Below are 18,854 nucleotides of genomic sequence, written 5' to 3'. Positions count from 1 at the left end.
CTTAGGTGTGAGAAGAATGAAACAGGGGGCGGGGTACACAGATGCTACTATTTGCTTTTACCCCTCTCTTTTCTCTTCACTAGACTTTAACTCGATACGCCAAGCAATGGCCCCAAATTTTGACCTTGGCCCGAATCTCTTGAAGTGTGTCAAAATCAGACAGACTTTTCCAGCAGGAATCCAATTCCCTTTGCAGTAAGGCTTAAATAAATGCGATAAACTTGAAAATGACACAAAATGGAAAGTGAAACCAAACTGCAGAAGACCGGAAAGCTCTAACGAGAGCCTACAGAAGACTTTAACATGCGATTCAGCCTGGAAAACTGGAGATTAATACAATGAAGAAAAAATAGACCAAGATACTAAGCTTCAAATGTCAGGAGAACCTTAGAGATTAATAAAATTAAAGAGAAATGTGCATGCAGCCGAAGAATAGTAGAAACAGTTTTTAGCAAAATATGAATATTCTTTGCCAAGGTTACCTTGACCACTGTAAAAGAAATTATGAAATGAGAAACATTTCTTATAGCCAGGTACTCTGTTGTAATGATCAGCAGCCTTTAGCAAGCTGAGAGATATGACCATGTGAAACAGTCACTTATCTAAAGCCCATGTGTCCACAGAATACATTTGCCAATAACATCAGTTCTGGTAGACAGATCACTGTATAATTTAACTCAATCAGCGTGAGCAAGAAAAGTCATTAGTAAGCTAAAGCCTGAAATAACATGAGGGAAAAAATGTATAGCAAAGCATAGTCTCTAAAACTTGTTTAAAGAACTGATCAGAAGGAACATTGGAAGTCAAAACACAAAAGATCACTTCTGGAAGTCTCTCAGTGATAAAGTATTCTGTAGTGTTTTGAGAGCCTTTCCGTGAGAACCACTGAGTACAAACTTTACCATCATTATTTCCTCCATCTGGAATATGATTCCTTACTAAGCTTACAGGGGACCAGCATCTTTCCTTAGGTGCTGCCTTCCTGCAGAAACTCCATCCTTCTCACTGCTCTCCCAGGAAGTTCTTATCTTCTGTCACAGCACTTAATATGTCATTTTCTCACTATATTGATAACTAGCTGAAGACACTGTTTATGACTTTTCTCATTTTTCATCCTTGGCAAAACAGGTACTTAACAAATGATTAGTAAAGAAGTGAAAAAAATGAATGAATAAACTATATCATGATCACTGAATTAAAATTGGACCTTAAAAACTACATGAGAAGTACTAGCATTTAAAATAGAATTCAGTCGGTCTGGGGAAAGACTTTAAGAAGAAGACTGCCATGGCAATTGCAATAAAAAAATAAACAAATGGGACTAAATTAAACTGAAAAGCTTCTGTACAGCTAAGGAGACAACAACCAAAGCCAATACATAACCTATACTATGGGAAAGGATATTTGCATATTTTGAATCAGACAAAAGCTTAATAACTAGCATCTATAGAGAACTTAAATTAAACCACATGTAAAAAGCCAACAATCCTTTAGATCAATGGGGAAGAGAGATGAACAGAACCTTCTCCCAAGAAGACAGATGAATGGCTGGCAAACATATGAGAAAATGCTCATCATCCCTAATTATTAGAGAAATGCAAATCAAAATGACCCTGAGATATCACCTAACCCCAGCGAGAATGGCCCACATCACAAAGACTCAAAACTGCACATGTTGGCGTGGATGTGGAGAGAAGGGAACACTTTTACACTGCTGGTGGGACTGTAAACTACAGCCTTTTTGGAAGGAAGTATGAAGAAACCTCAAAGAACTCAAGCTAGACCTCTCGTTTGATCCTGCAATCCCATTATGGGGCATTTTTCCAGAAGGAAAAGAAAACCTTTTGTCATAAGGACACTTTCACTAGACTGTTTATCTAGTGCAGCTCAATTTACAACTGCCAAAATGTGGAAACAGCCTAAATGCCCCCCAACCCAGGAATTGGATTAACAAGCTGTGGTACATGTATACAATGGAATACTATTCAGCCATTAAAAAAAAATGGAGACTTTACAGCCTTTGTATTAACCTGGATGGAAGTGGAACACATTATTCTTAGTAAAGCATCACAAGAATGGAGAAGCATGAATCCTATGTATTCAATTTGATATGAGGACAATTAATGACAATTAATGACATGGTGGGGTTTAGGGGAAGGGGAGAGAGAGAGAGGACGGAGGGGTAGGAGAAAGGAAAAGCAGAGAGAGGGAAAGAGGGAGGGGGTGGCACATCTTGTATCCTCAATGAATCCCCAACAATAAAAAAAAAAGAAAAGAAAATTTATAAATATAGTTGTTTCTCAGCATCCATGGGGAACTGGTGCCAGGACTCACCCTCAGATACAAAAATTTGAGGATATTCTGGTATCTTATATAAAATGGCATAGATTAACATAACTCACACACATCCTCCCATAGCTTTTAAACTATCTATAGATTACTTGTAATATGTAATACAATGTAAATATGAGGTTCATAATTATACTGTATTTTTACTTGCCAAAAAAATAAAATAGAATTCAAATACACAAACCAAAGTCCACATTTTGATTTTGACCTAGGCAGCTGGAATGATTTTTTCTTTTCTGTGTTTCACCTGAAACACCAAAAAATATTTGAAACTATTAACTGTGGTTTGGAAATGAATTATTTGTTGTGTTCACAGTTTCTCAAAATTCACACTTTACTTAGCTATGTTATAAAGCGATGATAAATGAAAACTTGAACTGATAATTTTCTTCTAATATTTTATTTCTGTTATTCTGTTTTTAAAAACCTGCTATGTTTCTTTTAATGATGTGAGATATACTAGTGGAATAATTAACCTCAAATAAAGCAGCTTATTGGGGAGAAGTAAACCTTGCAATTAATCACATGCATCTTTTTATATCTGTACAACAAAAATCATAATCATACCCCCAGATAGAGATTAGGTGAAAATTAAATATGAGAAAATTAAGTAGAGTTCTGTTTCTGACATATGTTAAACACTCAACAAATATTAGTACTACCTGACTATTATAATTAGAAAATGTTCACCACAATATTTGCAGATGGTATATTTATCCTTGGAAAGCCCCCAAATTGAAATCCACAATTTGGTACATCATCCTGTGGGATCTCACAGGCTGGTCTTAGTCTCACCTTTGATCATCATCCTTATTCTTTCTGCCTTGTGGTCTTGGTGAGTTAAAATGCTGGAGTTGGAGGAAAAATCTGAACCAAATTCTATTATTAGGTCACAAAACACAAAAAAGCAATTTTACACTTTTTGGTTTTGCAGCATCTCTATAGTGTTATTACTTTTTTTGTTACACATATTTTTCTGCTCTTGATAGTAAATGTGAAAAGAGAATTTTGGCAGAACGTAATTAAGCAATGGTGCACTGTCCTCAAATATAGTCCTCCTTTCATTCCCAAACTAGATTCCCTACACCTAATTTGCTTCCCAGAACTCTTTTTTGTTTTAGAGACAGAGTCTCACTTTGTCGCCGTGGCGTCACAGCTCACAGCAACCTCCAGCTTTGGGGCTTAGGCAATTCTCTTGCCTCAACCTCCTATGTAGCTGGGACCACGGGAGCTCACCACAACACCCGGCTATTTTGTTTGTGTGTGTCTGGGGAGGGATTGCAGTTTGGCTGGGGCTGGGTTTGAATCCTCCACCCTCAGTATATGGGGCTGGTGCCCTACTCACTGAGGCACAGGTGCTGCTCTTTTTAAAGCCTACCCAGAAAGAAACAGGAGGTCATTGTTTCAAAGTGTTGATCTTTTCCCAGGGCCCAGCCAGATACCATCTAAACAGGTTCTGTCTTCTCAGATTCAAGATCTTTGGTAAATTACTCTAGAGCAGTGGTTCTCAACCTGTGGGCTGCGACCCACAGGAACTGTACTAAAGGGCCACGGCATTAGGAAGGTTGAGAACCACTGCTCTAGAGTCAACATTGCCCAAAAATCTGGATATGCACAAATTCTCAATGAGTACACAACTCAGACCTTAAGTCTGAATGCTCTCGGCATAAGCAGCTTGTCTTCCATCCTGATACCATTAGAAGCATAGCCTGATAGAAAATAATGCATTCTCCTGGTATTAGAAACTTGGGTTAAAAAAAAAAAATCACCGCTGTTGGAAATTAGAAATAGGGTGTTAGCTTATCCAGTGTATATTTTTATTTCCTTAACTTTAAAGTAAGAATATCATTTCTGTTTAATACAATGTACACCATTCTCATGAGAATCACATGAGATAATGTAAAAATAATAAGACTCGAAAACTTAGGATGTCAGCCTAGCAAAGTGGAAGAAACATCAAACTCCAAGTCAGAAAGACCAGGGTTTGCAGTGACATTCTGCCTCTAGTTAGGGGAATGATACTGAATCTGGGCAAGCTTCTAATTCATGTGAGGGGAGCTGAAAGGGTTTCCTCTTAAAGTTTGTGGTGATTAAATAGAAGTACTAAAAGCAACAGGCAGAGTTCCTAGAACACAGAATGCATTCACCCGCTGGCTAATGATCACCTTTGTTTCTTCCTCCTCCCCAAATCAAACATTAGGTGTAACTCTTCACCATATAAATATAGCAAGAGTGAAAATACAGTTTTTCAGCTCAGATCATGTGTTTTATTCTGATATATCATTTGAAATAATAATTCTGAGAGGTCATTCCTTCTCATTTTATGACTTACCTAATCACATTCTCTAAGCAAAGCAGAAGATCTAAGTTTTTGTTTTGTTTTTAAAATAATTATGTGTTTTATTATTTTTTTATTTTTATTTTTTTTTTATTGTTGGGGATTCATTGAGGGTACAATAAGCCAGGTTACACTGATTGCAGTTGTTAGGTAAAGTCCCTCTTGCAATCATGTCTTGCCCCCATAAAATGTGACACACACCAAGGCCCCACCCACCTCCCTCCATCCCTCTTTCTGCTTTTCCTCCCCCCCCATAACCTTAATTGTCGTTAATTGTCCTCATATCAAAATTGAGTACATAGGATTCATGCTTCTCCATTCTTGTGATGCTTTACTAAGATTAATGTCTTCCACTTCCATCCAGGTTAATACGACGGATGTAAAGTCTCCATTTGTTTTAATGGCTGAATAGTATTCCATGGCATAAATATACCACAGCTTGTTAATCCATTCCTGGGTTGGTGGGCATTTAGGCTGTTTCCACATTTTGGCGATTGTAAATTGAGCTGCAATAAACAGTCTAGTACAAGTGTCCTTATGATAAAAGGATTTTTTTCCTTCTGGGTAGATACCCAGTAATGGGATTACAGGATCAAATGGGAGGTCTAGCTTGAGTGCTTTGAGGTTTCTCCATACTTCCTTCCAGAAAGGTTGTACTAGTTTGCAGTCCCACCAGCAGTGTAAAAGTGTTCCCTTCTCTCCACATCCACACCAGCATCTGCACTTTTGAGATTTTGTGATGTGGGCCATTCTCACTGGGGTTACATGATATCTCAGGGTTGTTTTGATTTGCATTTCTCTAATACATAGAGATGATGAACATTTTTTCATGTGTTTGTTAGCCTTTAGAGAAAGTTCTGTCATCTTTAGAGAAGGTTCTATTCATGTCTCTTGCCCATTGATATATGGGATTGTTGGCTTTTTTCATGTGGATTAATTTGAGTTCTCTATAGATCCTAGTTATCAAGCTTTTGTCTGATTGAAAATATGCAAATATCCTTTCCCATTGTGTAGGTTGCTCTTTGCTTTGGTTATTGTCTCCTTAGCTGTACAGAAGCTTTTCAGTTTAATGAAGTCCCATTTGTTTATTTTTGTTGTCGTTGCAATTGCCATGGCAGTCTGCTTCATGAAGTCTTTCCCCAGGCCAATATCTTCCAGTGTTTTTCCTATGCTTTCTTGGAGGATTTTTATTGTTTCATGCCTTAAATGTAAGTCCTTTATCCATCTTGAATCAATTTTTGTGAGTGGGAAAGGTGTGGGTCCAGTTTCAGTCTTTTACATGTAGACATCCAGTTCTCCCAACACCATTTATTGAATAGGGAGTCTTTCCCCCAAGGTATGTTCTTATTTGGTTTATCGAAGATTAGGTGGTTGTAAGATGTTAGTTTCACTTCTTGGTTGTCAATTCGATTCCAAGTGTCTATGTCTCTGTTTTTGTGCCAGTACCATGCTGTCTTGACCACTATGGCTTTGTAGTACAGACTAAAATCTGGTATGCTAATGCCCCCAGCTTTATTTTTATTACTAAGAGGTGCCTAAGCTATACAGGGTTTTTTCCGGTTCCATACAAAACGCAGAATCATTTTTTCCAAATCTTGAAAGTACGATGTTGGTATTTTGATAGGAATGGCATTGAATAGGTAGATTGCTTTGGGAAGTATAGACATTTTAACAATGTTGATTCTTCCCGTCCATGAGCATGGTATGTTCTTCCATTTGTTAATATCCTCTGCTATTTCCTTTCTGAGGATTTCATAGTTTTCTTTACAGAGGTCCTTCACCTCCTTCGTTAGGTATATTCCTAGGTATTTCATTTTCTTTGAAACTGTGGTGAAGGGAGTTGTGTCCTTAATTAGCTTCTCATCTTGACTGTTATTGGTGTATACAAAGGCTACTGACTTGTGGACATTGATTTTCTATCCTGAAACATTACTGTATTTTTTGGTGACTTCTAGGAGTCTTGTGGTTGAGTCTTTGGGGTTCTCTAAGTATAAGATCATGTCATCAGCAGAGGGAGAGTTTGACCTCCTCTGCTCCCATTTGGATTCCCTTTATTTCCTTGCCTTGCCTAATTGTATTGGCTATAACTTCCAGCACTATGTTGAATAGTAAAGGTGACAGAGGACATCCTTGTCTGGTTCCAATTCTAAGAGGAAAAGCTTTCAGTTTTACTCCATTCAGTAAAATATTGGCTGTGGGTTTGTCATAGATAGCTTCAATCAGTTTTAGAAATGTGCCACCTATGCCTATACTCTTCAGTGTTCTAATTAGAAAAGGATGCTGGATTTTATCAAATGCTTTTTCTGCATCTATTGAGAGGATCATGTGATCTTTATTTTTGCCTCTGTTAATATGGTGGATAACGTTTATGGACTTGCGTATGTTAAACCAGCCTTGCATCCCTGGGATGAAGCCTACTTGATCATGATGAATGACTTTTTTGATGATAAGCTGTAATCTATTGGCTAGCATTTTGTTGACAATTTTTGCATCTATATTCATGAGTGAGATTGGTCTGAAATTCTCCTTTTTGGTTGGGTCTTTTCCTGGTTTTGATATCAGGTTGATGTTTGCTTCATAGAATGTGTTGGGGAAGATTCCTTCTTCCTCAATTTTTTGGAATAATTTCTGCAGTACAGGAATAAGCTCTTCCTTTGAAGGTTTGACGGAATTCTGGAGTGAAGCCATCTGGACCAGGGCATTTTTTGGTTAGAAGATTTTTTATTGTTTCTTTGATCTCAGTGCTTGAAATTGGTCTGTTCAGGAGCTCTATTTCTTCCTGGCTGAGTCTAGGGAGAGGGTGTGATTCCAAATATTTATCCATTTCCTTCACATTGTCAAATTTCTGGGCATAGAGTTTCTGGTAGTATTCAGAGATGATCTCATGTATCTCTGTGGAATCAGTTCTTATTTCCCCTTTATCATTTCTGATTGAGGTTACTAGAGATTTTATTTTTCTATTCCTCATTAGTCTGGCCAATGGTTTATCTATTTTATTTTTTCAAAAAACCAACTCCTTGTTTCATTAATTTTCTGAATGATTCTTTTGTTTTCAATTTCATTGATCTCTGATTTGATTTTGGATATTTCTTTTCTTCTACTGAGTTTAGGCTTAGATTTTTCTTTTTCCAATTCCATAAGATCTCTTGTGAGATTGTTGATGCGCTCTCTTTCTGTTTTTCGAATGTAGGCATCTAAAGCGATGAATTTTCCTATCAAAACTGCTTTTGCAGTATCCCACAGGTTTTGGTAGCTTGTGTCTTCATTGTTGTTATGCTCAAGGAAGTTAATGATTTCCTGTTTTATTTCTTCCTGCACCCATCTGTTATTCAACAGAAGATTGTTTAATTTCCATGCCTTTGGGTGGGGTCAAGCATTTTTGTTAGAGTTGAGTTCCACCTTTAGTGCCTTATGGTCTGAGAAGATACAAGGTAAAATTTCAATTCTTTTGATTTTGTTGATATTTGTTTTGTGTCACAGGATATGATCAATTTTGGAGAATGTTCCATGGGGTGATGAGAAGAATGTATATTCTTTATCTTTGGGGTGGAGTGTTGTATATGCGTCTATCAAGCACAGTTGTTCTAGGGTCTCATTTAAATCTCTTATATCTTTGTTTAATTTCTGTTTAGAGGATCTGTCCAGCTCTGTAAGAGGAGTGTTAAAGTCCCCTGTTATGATGGTATTATCAGATATCATATTGCTCAGACTGAGTAAGGTCTGTTTCAAGAATCTGGGAGCATTTAAATTGGGTGCATAAATATTTACAACTGAAATGTCTTCTTATTGTATTTTTCCCTTGAGCAATATAAAGTGACCATCTTTGTCTTTTTTGACTTTAGTTGCTTTAAATGCACATGTATCTGAAAATAGGATTGCAACTCCTCTTTTCTTCTGAATTCCATTTGCCTGAAAAATTGTCTTCCAACCCTTGACTCAGAGCTTTAATTTGTCTTTTGAAGCCAGATGTGTTTCTTGCAGACAGCAAATGGATGGCTTGTGTTTTTTAATCCAGTCAGCCAATCCATGTCTCTTCAGTGGGGAATTCAAGCCATTAACATTTATTGAGATAATTGATAAGTGTGGTAGTATTCTATTTGTCTTATTTTGTGAGAGTCCATTGCTTAATTTTATCTTTTTCATCAGTGTGGAGGTTAGGTTCTGTCCTTTAATTTCTGAGTTCTTACTTTGCTGCTGATCTATTGTGGTGGTCAGCGTGCAGAAAAGTTTGAAGTATTTCCTGTAGAGCTGGTCTTGTTGTGGCGAATTTCCTCAATGTTTGTATATCCGTAAATGATTTGATTTCTCCGTCAATTTTGAAGCTTAGCTTAGCAGGGTATAGAATTCTGGGCTGGAAATTGTTCTGTTTAAGTAGATTAAAGGTAGATGACCATTGTCTTCTTGCTTGGAAAGTTTCATTAGAGAAGTCTGTGGTCACTCTGATGGATTTGCCCCTGTAGGTCAACTGGTGCTTATTCCTGGCAGCTTGCAGAATCTTTTCTTTTGTCTTGACTTTGGACATGTTCATCACAATGTGTCTTGGAGAAGCTCGGTTAGAGTTGAGGTGACCTGGGGTCCGATAGCCCTCTGAAAGCAGTGTGTCAGAATCTTTGGTGATATTTGGGAAATTTTCTTTTTTAATATTCTCTAGTATGGCTTCCATTCCTCTGGGGCATTCTTCTTCCCCTTCTGGAATTCCTATAACTCGTATGTTGGAATGCTTCATAAAGTTCCATAATTCTGACAGGTAACGTTCTGCTTTCTCTCCCTTCTTTCCTGCCTCTTTTACTATCTGATTTATCTCAAGAACTTTGTCTTCTACCTCTGAAATTCTTTCTTCTGCATGGTCTAACCTGTTGCTGATACTTTCCATTGCATCTTTAAGTTCCCTAATTGACTATTTCAGTTCCTTCAGCTCTGCTATATCCTTTTTATATTCTTCATATCGTTCATCTCTTATTTGATTCTGTTTTTGAATTTCCTTTTGGTTATTTTCCACTTTATTAGCAGTTTCCTTCATTGTTTCCATCATTTCTTTCATTGTTTTCAGCATGTGTATTCTAAATTCCCTTTCAGTCATTCCTAACATTTCTGTATAGGTGGAATCCTCTGCAGTAGCTACCTCATGGTCCCTTGGCGGGGGTGTTCTGGACTGATTCTTCATGTTGCTTGGAGTTTTCTGCTGATTCTTCCTTATGAGTGATTTCTTTTATCTGTTTCCTTGCCCTAATTTTCCTTTCACTTCCTCTTGCTCTTTAAGTTGTCATGCCTGTGAACTAAGGGTTACAGGACCAGAAGGGTGAGAAGGTTGAAGGGCAAAAAAGGGATGAAAGAAAGGAGGACTGAGTGATAAGAAAAAAAAAAAAGAAAAATAGAGAAAGGAGAGGGGGTGGGTAAAAGGAATATTGACAAAAAGAAGATAGGCACAGAAAGAGGGAGACAGAGCAATATAGGTGTACAGTAGGGTACTTGGACACAACCTTACAAAAACTCCACCTTCTGGGGGTGCCCAGTTGGGTGGTTCCCTTGAGGTCAGCAGCTCTCTGCTAACCTGATCAGACACAGTACCCCACCTCCACCCAGTAGAGAGGAAAGACAAAAATGCTATAAATCAAACCAAAACAAGCAAACAGAAAACTTTACGGGATAAAATTGGTGAAAAACCAAATAATAGCAGTAGAAACACTGGCAAAAATGAAGTTCTAGTTATTGAAAAAGGCAGCAATGGGAAATTATAATTAACTAGAAAAATTGAGAAAGGAAAAGGATCTGTATGGAAAAGGTTGAAATTAAAAAAGAAAACAACATCAAAATAAACAAAAGAACAAAACCAAACCAAAAAAAAAAAAAAAACACAACCAAAACCAAAGCAGTATGTATATGTTATTGAATATTGTCTGGGCAACACGTGGTCTTCTGGGGTATGAGATGTTAATCACAGATCTGATACGACTGGAGGCTGCTGATTTCTCAAACCCCAGCAGGTAGACACCCTAAATCTCTTTTCAGCCCACTTAAAAGGCACTTTGAACTTGTAAACTTGCTGAGCAGAAGCTTTCCCAGGAAAGTGCTCCTCGCTGGAATCACTGCTGAAGTGGCTATCCACTTACCCAGTGTGCCAAAACCAGTCTCACTCTGCCCCTGAGGGTTAGGGCTGCAAGGCGGCTCAGACCCCACCCTTAGGCTACTTGGTCGCTGGGTTACCAGCTCCCACCTGATTCTAGCTCTGCGACCCTGAGGGCAGAGCTTGCCAGGGCAGATTGCTCACAATGTCTGCCTGTGACCCACAGCCAAACACTATTAACTCCATCTGGCTCAGCGGCTCAGACTGGGGCCCTAGACAACGGCCAAAGTTCTCCGCACTCCCGCTCAGGCTCTCCCCAAGGCAGTTCAACTGGGTGCCAAGTCCAAAGACACCAAAACAGTTCACAGGTAAGGCCTTTCTGGTTTGCAGTCTCACTGCTACTGAACTTACAGTTGCGGGCGAGTTTAGACGGATTTAACACACGCAACCACTTGACATTTTTCCACTGTTTTAGTCCTCCTCTTGGGGTCCAGAAGTCTCTCGCTGACTCCCTGTATCCTCACAGGGGTGATGATAGGCAGATCCCACCAGTCAGAGATGCCTGGAGTCCTATCTCCCCAGACTCACGGTGCCCAGATGCAAGGAAGCTGTTACTCGGCTGCCATCTTGCTCCGCCTCGCCTTCCTGTTTTATTAATTTTTTTAATATCTCTATAGTCATAGGGTACAAGAGCGAATATTGCATTGTGGTTAAATCAGGGTTTTTGATAGGGTTTATTTTTTGATAAACATAGTTTAAATAATTCTTCCTATTACAATTTTCAGTTTCTGCATTGTTCTCAAATTCAGTATTTTTTTTTTTTTACCTATAAAGCAAAGCTTTTGTACATGGTAGTTTACAGACTGTACTATAAATTCCCAAGAATCTCAGAACTAACAAGTTGTTTAAAAACTCCTCTTTTAATTGCAAATCACAATGCTGGTTTTTTTTTTTCCTTCCCTTACTGAGATTTTCATTTTTCTTATTTTATCTAGAGATTCTTGATGTAGTATCAGTTATAAGATGGCAAAATTTAGCCTTAGGAACAGATCTCACCAAATTTGGAATATAAAATTATTATTGACAAATGTATTGTTTTCTTTGTCTTATAAAGATATTCAAGGTTGAGCTCATGTTCTATCTTTCTACACAACAAAACAACTGGAAATAAAAAAGATCAGCTTTCAAAAATAAAAGCATTGTTATAAAAGAATTATGGTATCAGTTTAAAAACAATCATGGTATCAATTTAATTCATTCTATGGGTTTCAAAAATACATATAAAGAAGTTTATCACAATAGATGTGATTGTGTATTCAATATATATATAATATGCTTTTCAAAATATCTTCTTTGTTCTATAGCTAACCTTGTTGCTGTTGGGTATGTGACATGAGGAATATTATTTTGTCTCTCCATATGAACTCCTTTCTTATACCTTTCAGTAACTATGCACACAATGAAAATAAGTTATTTAGTACAAGGTCGTATGCCTTCCCATTTTACAATCTCTCTTAGTCTTCTTGAAAAGCTTTATTTAAATGTCTATATTAATAATGTTTATGTGTGGGTGTCTTTTTCAATTTAAGAGCAGCTGAATGAACTTTCTGAAATGTACTGAAAGTCAAGTGTGACTGAGTTAAAGACACCAAATTGAGTTTATTAAAAGGTTTTTTTACTCACCTTTGGCTTGAAAAATATAGTTTTGATGCAGGATGCTTTGTCATGAATCTTTCTCCCTATTGATACAAGGAGAGCCAAAAGTCTCTGTATTCCCATACTGAAATGAGCTACATGTAATGTAAACATGTTACACTTGCATACTTTACATACTTATACAGACATAGAGGGTGCCAGAAAAATGTATACTCATTGTAAGAAAGGAAAAAACTATATTAAATTAGTAATACTCAAATCGGGTTGGACTTCTACAGTTATAAGAGGTGTTCAACGTGACTTGCATTCATCTTTTGTCATCAGCATATAGTGAGTATTACAATTTTAATACACCTTTTTCCATTCTTAAAATGTGTATATGCTTTTTGGTCTGCTATTTATAAATACTTAATGCAAAATACACAGAGGGCCACTTATGATTATTATTACTTACTGTGAAAGCTCTCATATTTATGTGTTAGACTGTCCAATATGCTTATAGTCATTGATACTGAGACATAATTTTAAAAATTGAAGACTGGCCTTTGAGTGAATTCTTGATTGAACTTGTACAGAAACGCTTATAGATGGAAAAGGAGACAGAAGCCACATCTGTGTGCCATGTTTTTATGAAAGTTTGCAGTGATCCATGCAAGAAAGATCCATGTTTCCCAAGATGTTTTAGAGCTAATTCCCTATTACACTTTATATTTGAGGGTAGCCTAAATCATGATATGTTTTTTATATTCCAGAGTAAAAGCAAAATGGTGGATTTCAAAGACGGTAAATCAATTTACATAAGACGAATGAAGCTTAATTCCAAATTCATTAACATTTACTATACAGATACATAAAAGTTAGATTTGGGGGCTTCACTGGACACCGTGGAGAGGTTCTAAGTTTATACAGAAATTACTAGGCCAGTGAAAAATTAGACAGTCTGGGTCTTTAGAGCTTCTGTACTGCATGTTGTAAACTACTAATAGAGATTGTGATGCATTCCCAAGCTAAAGAACCAGGGTAATATAGTTTAATGAGTTAACAAAAATGACTCCAAACTCCTATGATTTATTAACAAGAAGGCAGCATTACCTAGAACCATAAAATAATAGCAATTTGGAGGATGAATTTCCTTCTCATTTGTCATCTTAGCATCATTGCAGATGTTCATATTATATTTAGAGCATGTGCATAAAGCAAAGACCACCCTTTTCAACTAACAATTAGTAACTAATTACTAATGTTGGTAATTAACATCAGCCAAGGGAATACTATAAAATTTCCCTTGTTTTTACTTTTACTGAGTGACATTTTATATATTTTTAAAATAATATAAACATCACAAAATTACTGCTTTTTTCAGGACAAATTGGTATAATTTTTCTTCCTTTTAGGAAGGCTAAAGCACAATTCAACAAATATGAAACTTGCGATCATGATTTTTTTTTTGTGACAAATTTGCTCAGTAGATCAACACAATAGCCATGAGGCCTTTCAAAGATCAAAGTACGCTTATTGACTGATATACTTTGCATCTTTGCATGCCAATAAGAGCACTAACCAAGCAAATTTAGATAGATCTCTCCCCAAAACATTTCACAAAAAATAAACATGCACACAGAAACACAAACATACACACATGTAGAGTAGGTCAGTAGTTTTATTTTCATAAGACTCAATGCCTATAGAAAATCATTGACCTTAAACCAATAAAGATCTATGCATTTGGGCATCAAGAACTAAAGAACTTCAAAACAACTGTTGGACCTTTGCAGACAAAGTGAATTCAATATCTCAGCTCATATCCTCTATTTGTTTTTTTAAAAAACATGAACTCAGTTCATGTTCATTTTTTTCTAGTAGTAAAATAACTTGATTTGTTACATAAACCAACTGTTGTTTTTGTAGTTGAGCATAATTATAAAAACAGAAATTCATGAAACTTCAATGAAATAATATTTGAGTTTACTTAGATATTATCTAATTTTTCTATTAATCACATCCCATGTATTTTTTAAAAAGCAAGTTTTGTGTCTTCTTTTAACATGAAAACCACTTTTCCTAATCAGAAACTAAAGCAAACTGGGAAAAAATATGATTTAGTTTTTAAAAAATAAAATTAAAATAGTGAAGGTCTTCTACTCAAGCAAGCATTGACATTCTAACATTAAATTAAACACAGTATTTAAGGCACTAACTCTAGCCTTCAAATAAGTGTACTAGATGGCTATGAAGTATATTTCAAAGGAGTTCATCAGAATTTGTTTTTAGCCCTTCATTGTAAAAGACAGATATGAGTTTGCCTTATTTATTTTTATACATTTTTATTTATTTTATTCATTCTTTATGAGAGATCTAGAAAGAACGAAAACCAAGTACTGAAGTTTTTAAATATGCTTTTTCATTTGCCATTAAGAACTTTTCTTACTCCAGTCATCCAGGAAGCATTATTCTGCCTCATCTATATTTCACATGTTTTTAAGTTTCAGTAATTTTTCTCAAATGTTTTTCAATGAGCTCTGAAGTATTCTAATGTGACTCAATATTCCTTTTCTTTTCCTGGTAATGTCTCACTTCTTAATAATTGCTATTTTATTTTTGGTCTTTATTGTTTCCTCTGGTGAAAATTTGAGATGTCAATAGGAACTTCATGTAGTATAGAAAATATCACATCTATTTACAACAGGATATCACTGAAGAAGCAGATTAAATATGTGTAGCATTAAAGTTAGCTGCTTAATAGAGGTTAATCATAAAAATTTCATTTGAAATGCATATAGAAAAGTTCAGGAAAGAGACCCTATTTAAGAGGTTAGCAGTTGTCACCAGAAAGTGATTCTGTTGAACAGTGATAAGCCAAGGGCCAGTCAGTGTACCATGGGTTTCAAACTGGACTACCAATCAATAATTATCTCAGGTCATTCTTCTCATCATATATTATAATAATCTATAATGTCATCAAATAAACTCACTCCACACATCTAATAAAAAGCTGGTCTGCCTACACACTTTCCTAACTGGCCCTGACTACTTTTTCCCAACTCTTATTCAAGGAAAAGATCTATTGAGAAAAGACATACACAAAGATGGAGGAAACATCTACTTACAATAATCATCATAATGTTTTTCAGTCATAAATATACACAAATAATAATGAGTCATAAAGTATTTGAAGAGTACCAACAGCTTCCTGCGCTGCTATGAGAGGGTACATATGGCGTTGTTCTGTATTCTCACCATAACTTAAAGAGAAACTTTCACGATGTCTGGAGCCCTTGATGTCCTACAAATGAAGTTGGAGGATATCCTCAAATTCCTTGCAGCAGGAAGCCACTGGCATCAACCTTGACTTCCAAATGGAACAGTACATCTACAAAAGGAAACGTGATGGTGTCTACATCATAAATCTGAAGAGGACCTGGGAGAAGCTTCTGTTGGCTGCTTGTGCCATTTTTGCCCTTGAAAACCTTGCTAATGTCCGTGTCATGTTTTCCAGGAATACTGGCCAGGGAGCTATGCTGAAGTTTACTGCTGCCACTGAAGCCACTCCTATTGATGGCTGCTTCACTCTTGAAACCTTCACTAACCAGACCTAGGCAACATTCTGGGAGCCACATCTTCTGGTGGTTATTGATCCCAGGGCTGACCACCAACCTCTCACAGAGGCATGGTATGTTAACCTGCCTGCCACTGCTCTGTGTAACACAGATTCTTCTGTGTGTTATGTTGATGTCACCATCCCACGCAACAACAGGGTAATGAGTTTAGGATTAGAGTTTCCAAATAAGTCTCTAGAGAAAGTAGTATTCCTGTGTATCTTGTTAGAGCTTGGATATTAGGCCACTGATGGCTGACAAACTCACTAATGTAGGTAGTCTGCTGCATGAGAGGCAAGTTTTCCCTAATACCACAATAGTCTCTGGCCTAATGAGTGGAGTTTTATGGTAATCCTTGCTACAAGTATTTAAAACAAAACAAAACAAACAAACAAAAAAGAATACCAACAACATGACAAACAATATATAAAATAATGGATCCTGGTAGAAACATTGGGGGAACAAAAATTTAAATCACTGTGAATGATATATTTTAAGATTTTTATCACATATGACAAAGAAAAAGAATAGCCATAGAAAAGGCAATATTGTGACTTTTTATGAATATGGAGTAAATGGTAGAAAAGGAAATATGGCTGACAATCAAGTTCATGATTTTAAAAATGAATGTAAGGTATTGAAATAAAAACTGACACACAAAATTTGAGGGAAAAAAACATGAAAAATCCTAGAAGTCTGAAATGTATCTAACAATGTTTCCAAAAGGAAAAAGTAAAAATGATAGAGAGAAGGACCAATCAGAATGTAAGGACTACTTTCGAACTTGGAGAGGCTTTAGAGTGAAAACATGGAGGATTTCTGAGAGGGATAATAAAAAACAATACCTAGACACAACATTGTGAAATGAATATAAGGACAAAGAAAAATTCTGAAAACTTCTATAAAGAAAGAAAATTTACCTACACAGGACAGGGTATTCATTAAACACTTCCGCTATCTACTGTATAGGCTACAGGAAGTAGCTGAATTTTTACCTTCCCTCTCTATCTCCCCACTACTAACTCTACTTGACTTTAAGAAACAGGATGCCTGCAGAGCTCTCCCTCCTAATTAAACCAGCTAAAACCAGTGTGACCAAAAGGGCAGCTCGCTAGACCTCTAAAGAATCTTTAACTTCATTGTAATCTAATTTCTACATTAAGGTAGTGTTCCAATTCTGAGTTCCACATCTGTTCCCAGGAAAGACATGAATATTTTACCTTCTGCTTTTAATACCAAAAGCTTTCATTTAAAGAAATCCTATATCTTAAACTGCTCTCACTCTTACGGAGGGAGAAGTTGATTTTTGAGAGGTGCTCCTAACTCTTCTTTCTTTGGCCAATTGAATAAAGCCTGACCTGTTTACATTCACTTTTGGTTTTGTATATTGACTTTGTGACACCTAACTAGAAGGAATTCCATCTTTGGGGTAAAAACTGATGCTGCTGGTAAAATTTCAATGTTATCAAATGAAGCCTTATGGTTATCAAATGCATGATAACCGTATACTGACAAAAAAAAAAATGTCATGGGAAACTAGAGGTGAAAGAATATCTTTAAATATTGGGTGATAAATATTTGTAGTTTCACATACTTCACCCTGCCAAACTATCAAGAAAATGTGAGAAAATATATAGAATCAGTTTTAGAATCACCCATGCACCGTGTACAATACAAAAGGCTTGCAGGAAACTGGGCAGAAAATAAAAGAGTCCATTTAACATTAACAATGGAAGTCTTTTTTGAGGTAATGAATTTTTAATGCCATCGAATTACATTTTCTTCTCTATGGATCCATTCTCATTTGACTTTATAGAACAAAATATTTAGAAAACCATATTGTAAAGGCTGCCTATTAACATTTGATTATTTGGGATCAGTCTAGACATAGCACAGAACACTTAAATGTTTAAAGAATACAATGAAAATGCTAAAGCTTAGCAACATAAAAATGGTGATATGACAAAAAAGTAAGAGGTGGAATGGAAGAGAATTGAAAGAAAAGTAGAATGTGAATAATTTTGTTTGGAGGGAGTTTCTTGTCACACTGGATGGAGTGTGGTAGCACAATCAACTCACCGCAGCCTCTTGGGCTCAAGCGGTCCTCCCCCTCAGCTACCCAAGTCGCTTTATAGTGTTATAGGCATGAGTCATAATTTCCTATTTTTTATAGTATAGATTCATTAGGCATTGTAGTAATTTGACAAAGCAGTAATCACGTATCAAATCAGTACATTATTTGAAGCTAAACAGGCAATTAGAAAATAAGTAAAAAGTTAATAATAGTTTCCTTGGATAGTGAGACTGGCAGGGGAAGGATATTAGAAAGGGAAGATATGATATTTTATTTAATCCATTATATAGCATGAATTTTTAATGAAATAGTTGAATTGATTTTATAACGAAAACTTTTGTAAGAAATATGTTTAAGTAAATAGTATCTCAGAAATATTACAAGAAGTTCAAAATAAAGTTTAATTTTACTTAGCTATTACAAAAGCCATAAGGTCAGACATAGTGTAAGATTGTCAATGTGTTGAATGGTAGGTATTTCGTGAACAAAATCATTTAAAACCCCCCAAAACCACTAGTAACACTAGTCAAAAACACTAGTAACACTGCTAAAAGTCTAGATGTAATCATGCGTTCAATAAACATTTTTTTCTTGTGTTGTTGATTCACTGACTTGCACCAGTTTCAGACTTAGTAAAATCAGAAACTGATTGTTAGCCAAAGTCTGAATAAACTCAGGAATGGCCAAAGCTCTCACCCTATCAGCTCATTCTGAGGTGCCAACTGTGATAAGTGGTTTAGCTACAGTGATCAAGTAAAATGTAAGTCACTTTACATT

The 18,854-nt window shown here is 36.2% G+C and overlaps 1 non-coding gene across 1 annotated transcript; it reads left to right on the top strand.

Moving 5' to 3' along the window:
• Positions 1-16,217: 16,217 nt before the first annotated feature.
• LOC128568260 (small nucleolar RNA SNORA62/SNORA6 family) lies at positions 16,218-16,369 on the top strand. Its single transcript, XR_008375078.1, has one exon. It is a non-coding gene; the product is annotated as a small nucleolar RNA SNORA62/SNORA6 family (small nucleolar RNA).
• The last annotated feature ends 2,485 nt before the right edge of the window (positions 16,370-18,854 follow it).

This window comes from Nycticebus coucang, chromosome 16, assembly GCF_027406575.1.
Source record: "Nycticebus coucang isolate mNycCou1 chromosome 16, mNycCou1.pri, whole genome shotgun sequence".
NCBI lineage: Eukaryota > Metazoa > Chordata > Mammalia > Primates > Lorisidae > Nycticebus > Nycticebus coucang.
Note: the sequence above shows the minus strand (reverse complement) of the source record. Positions and strands in the feature narration are given on the sequence as shown.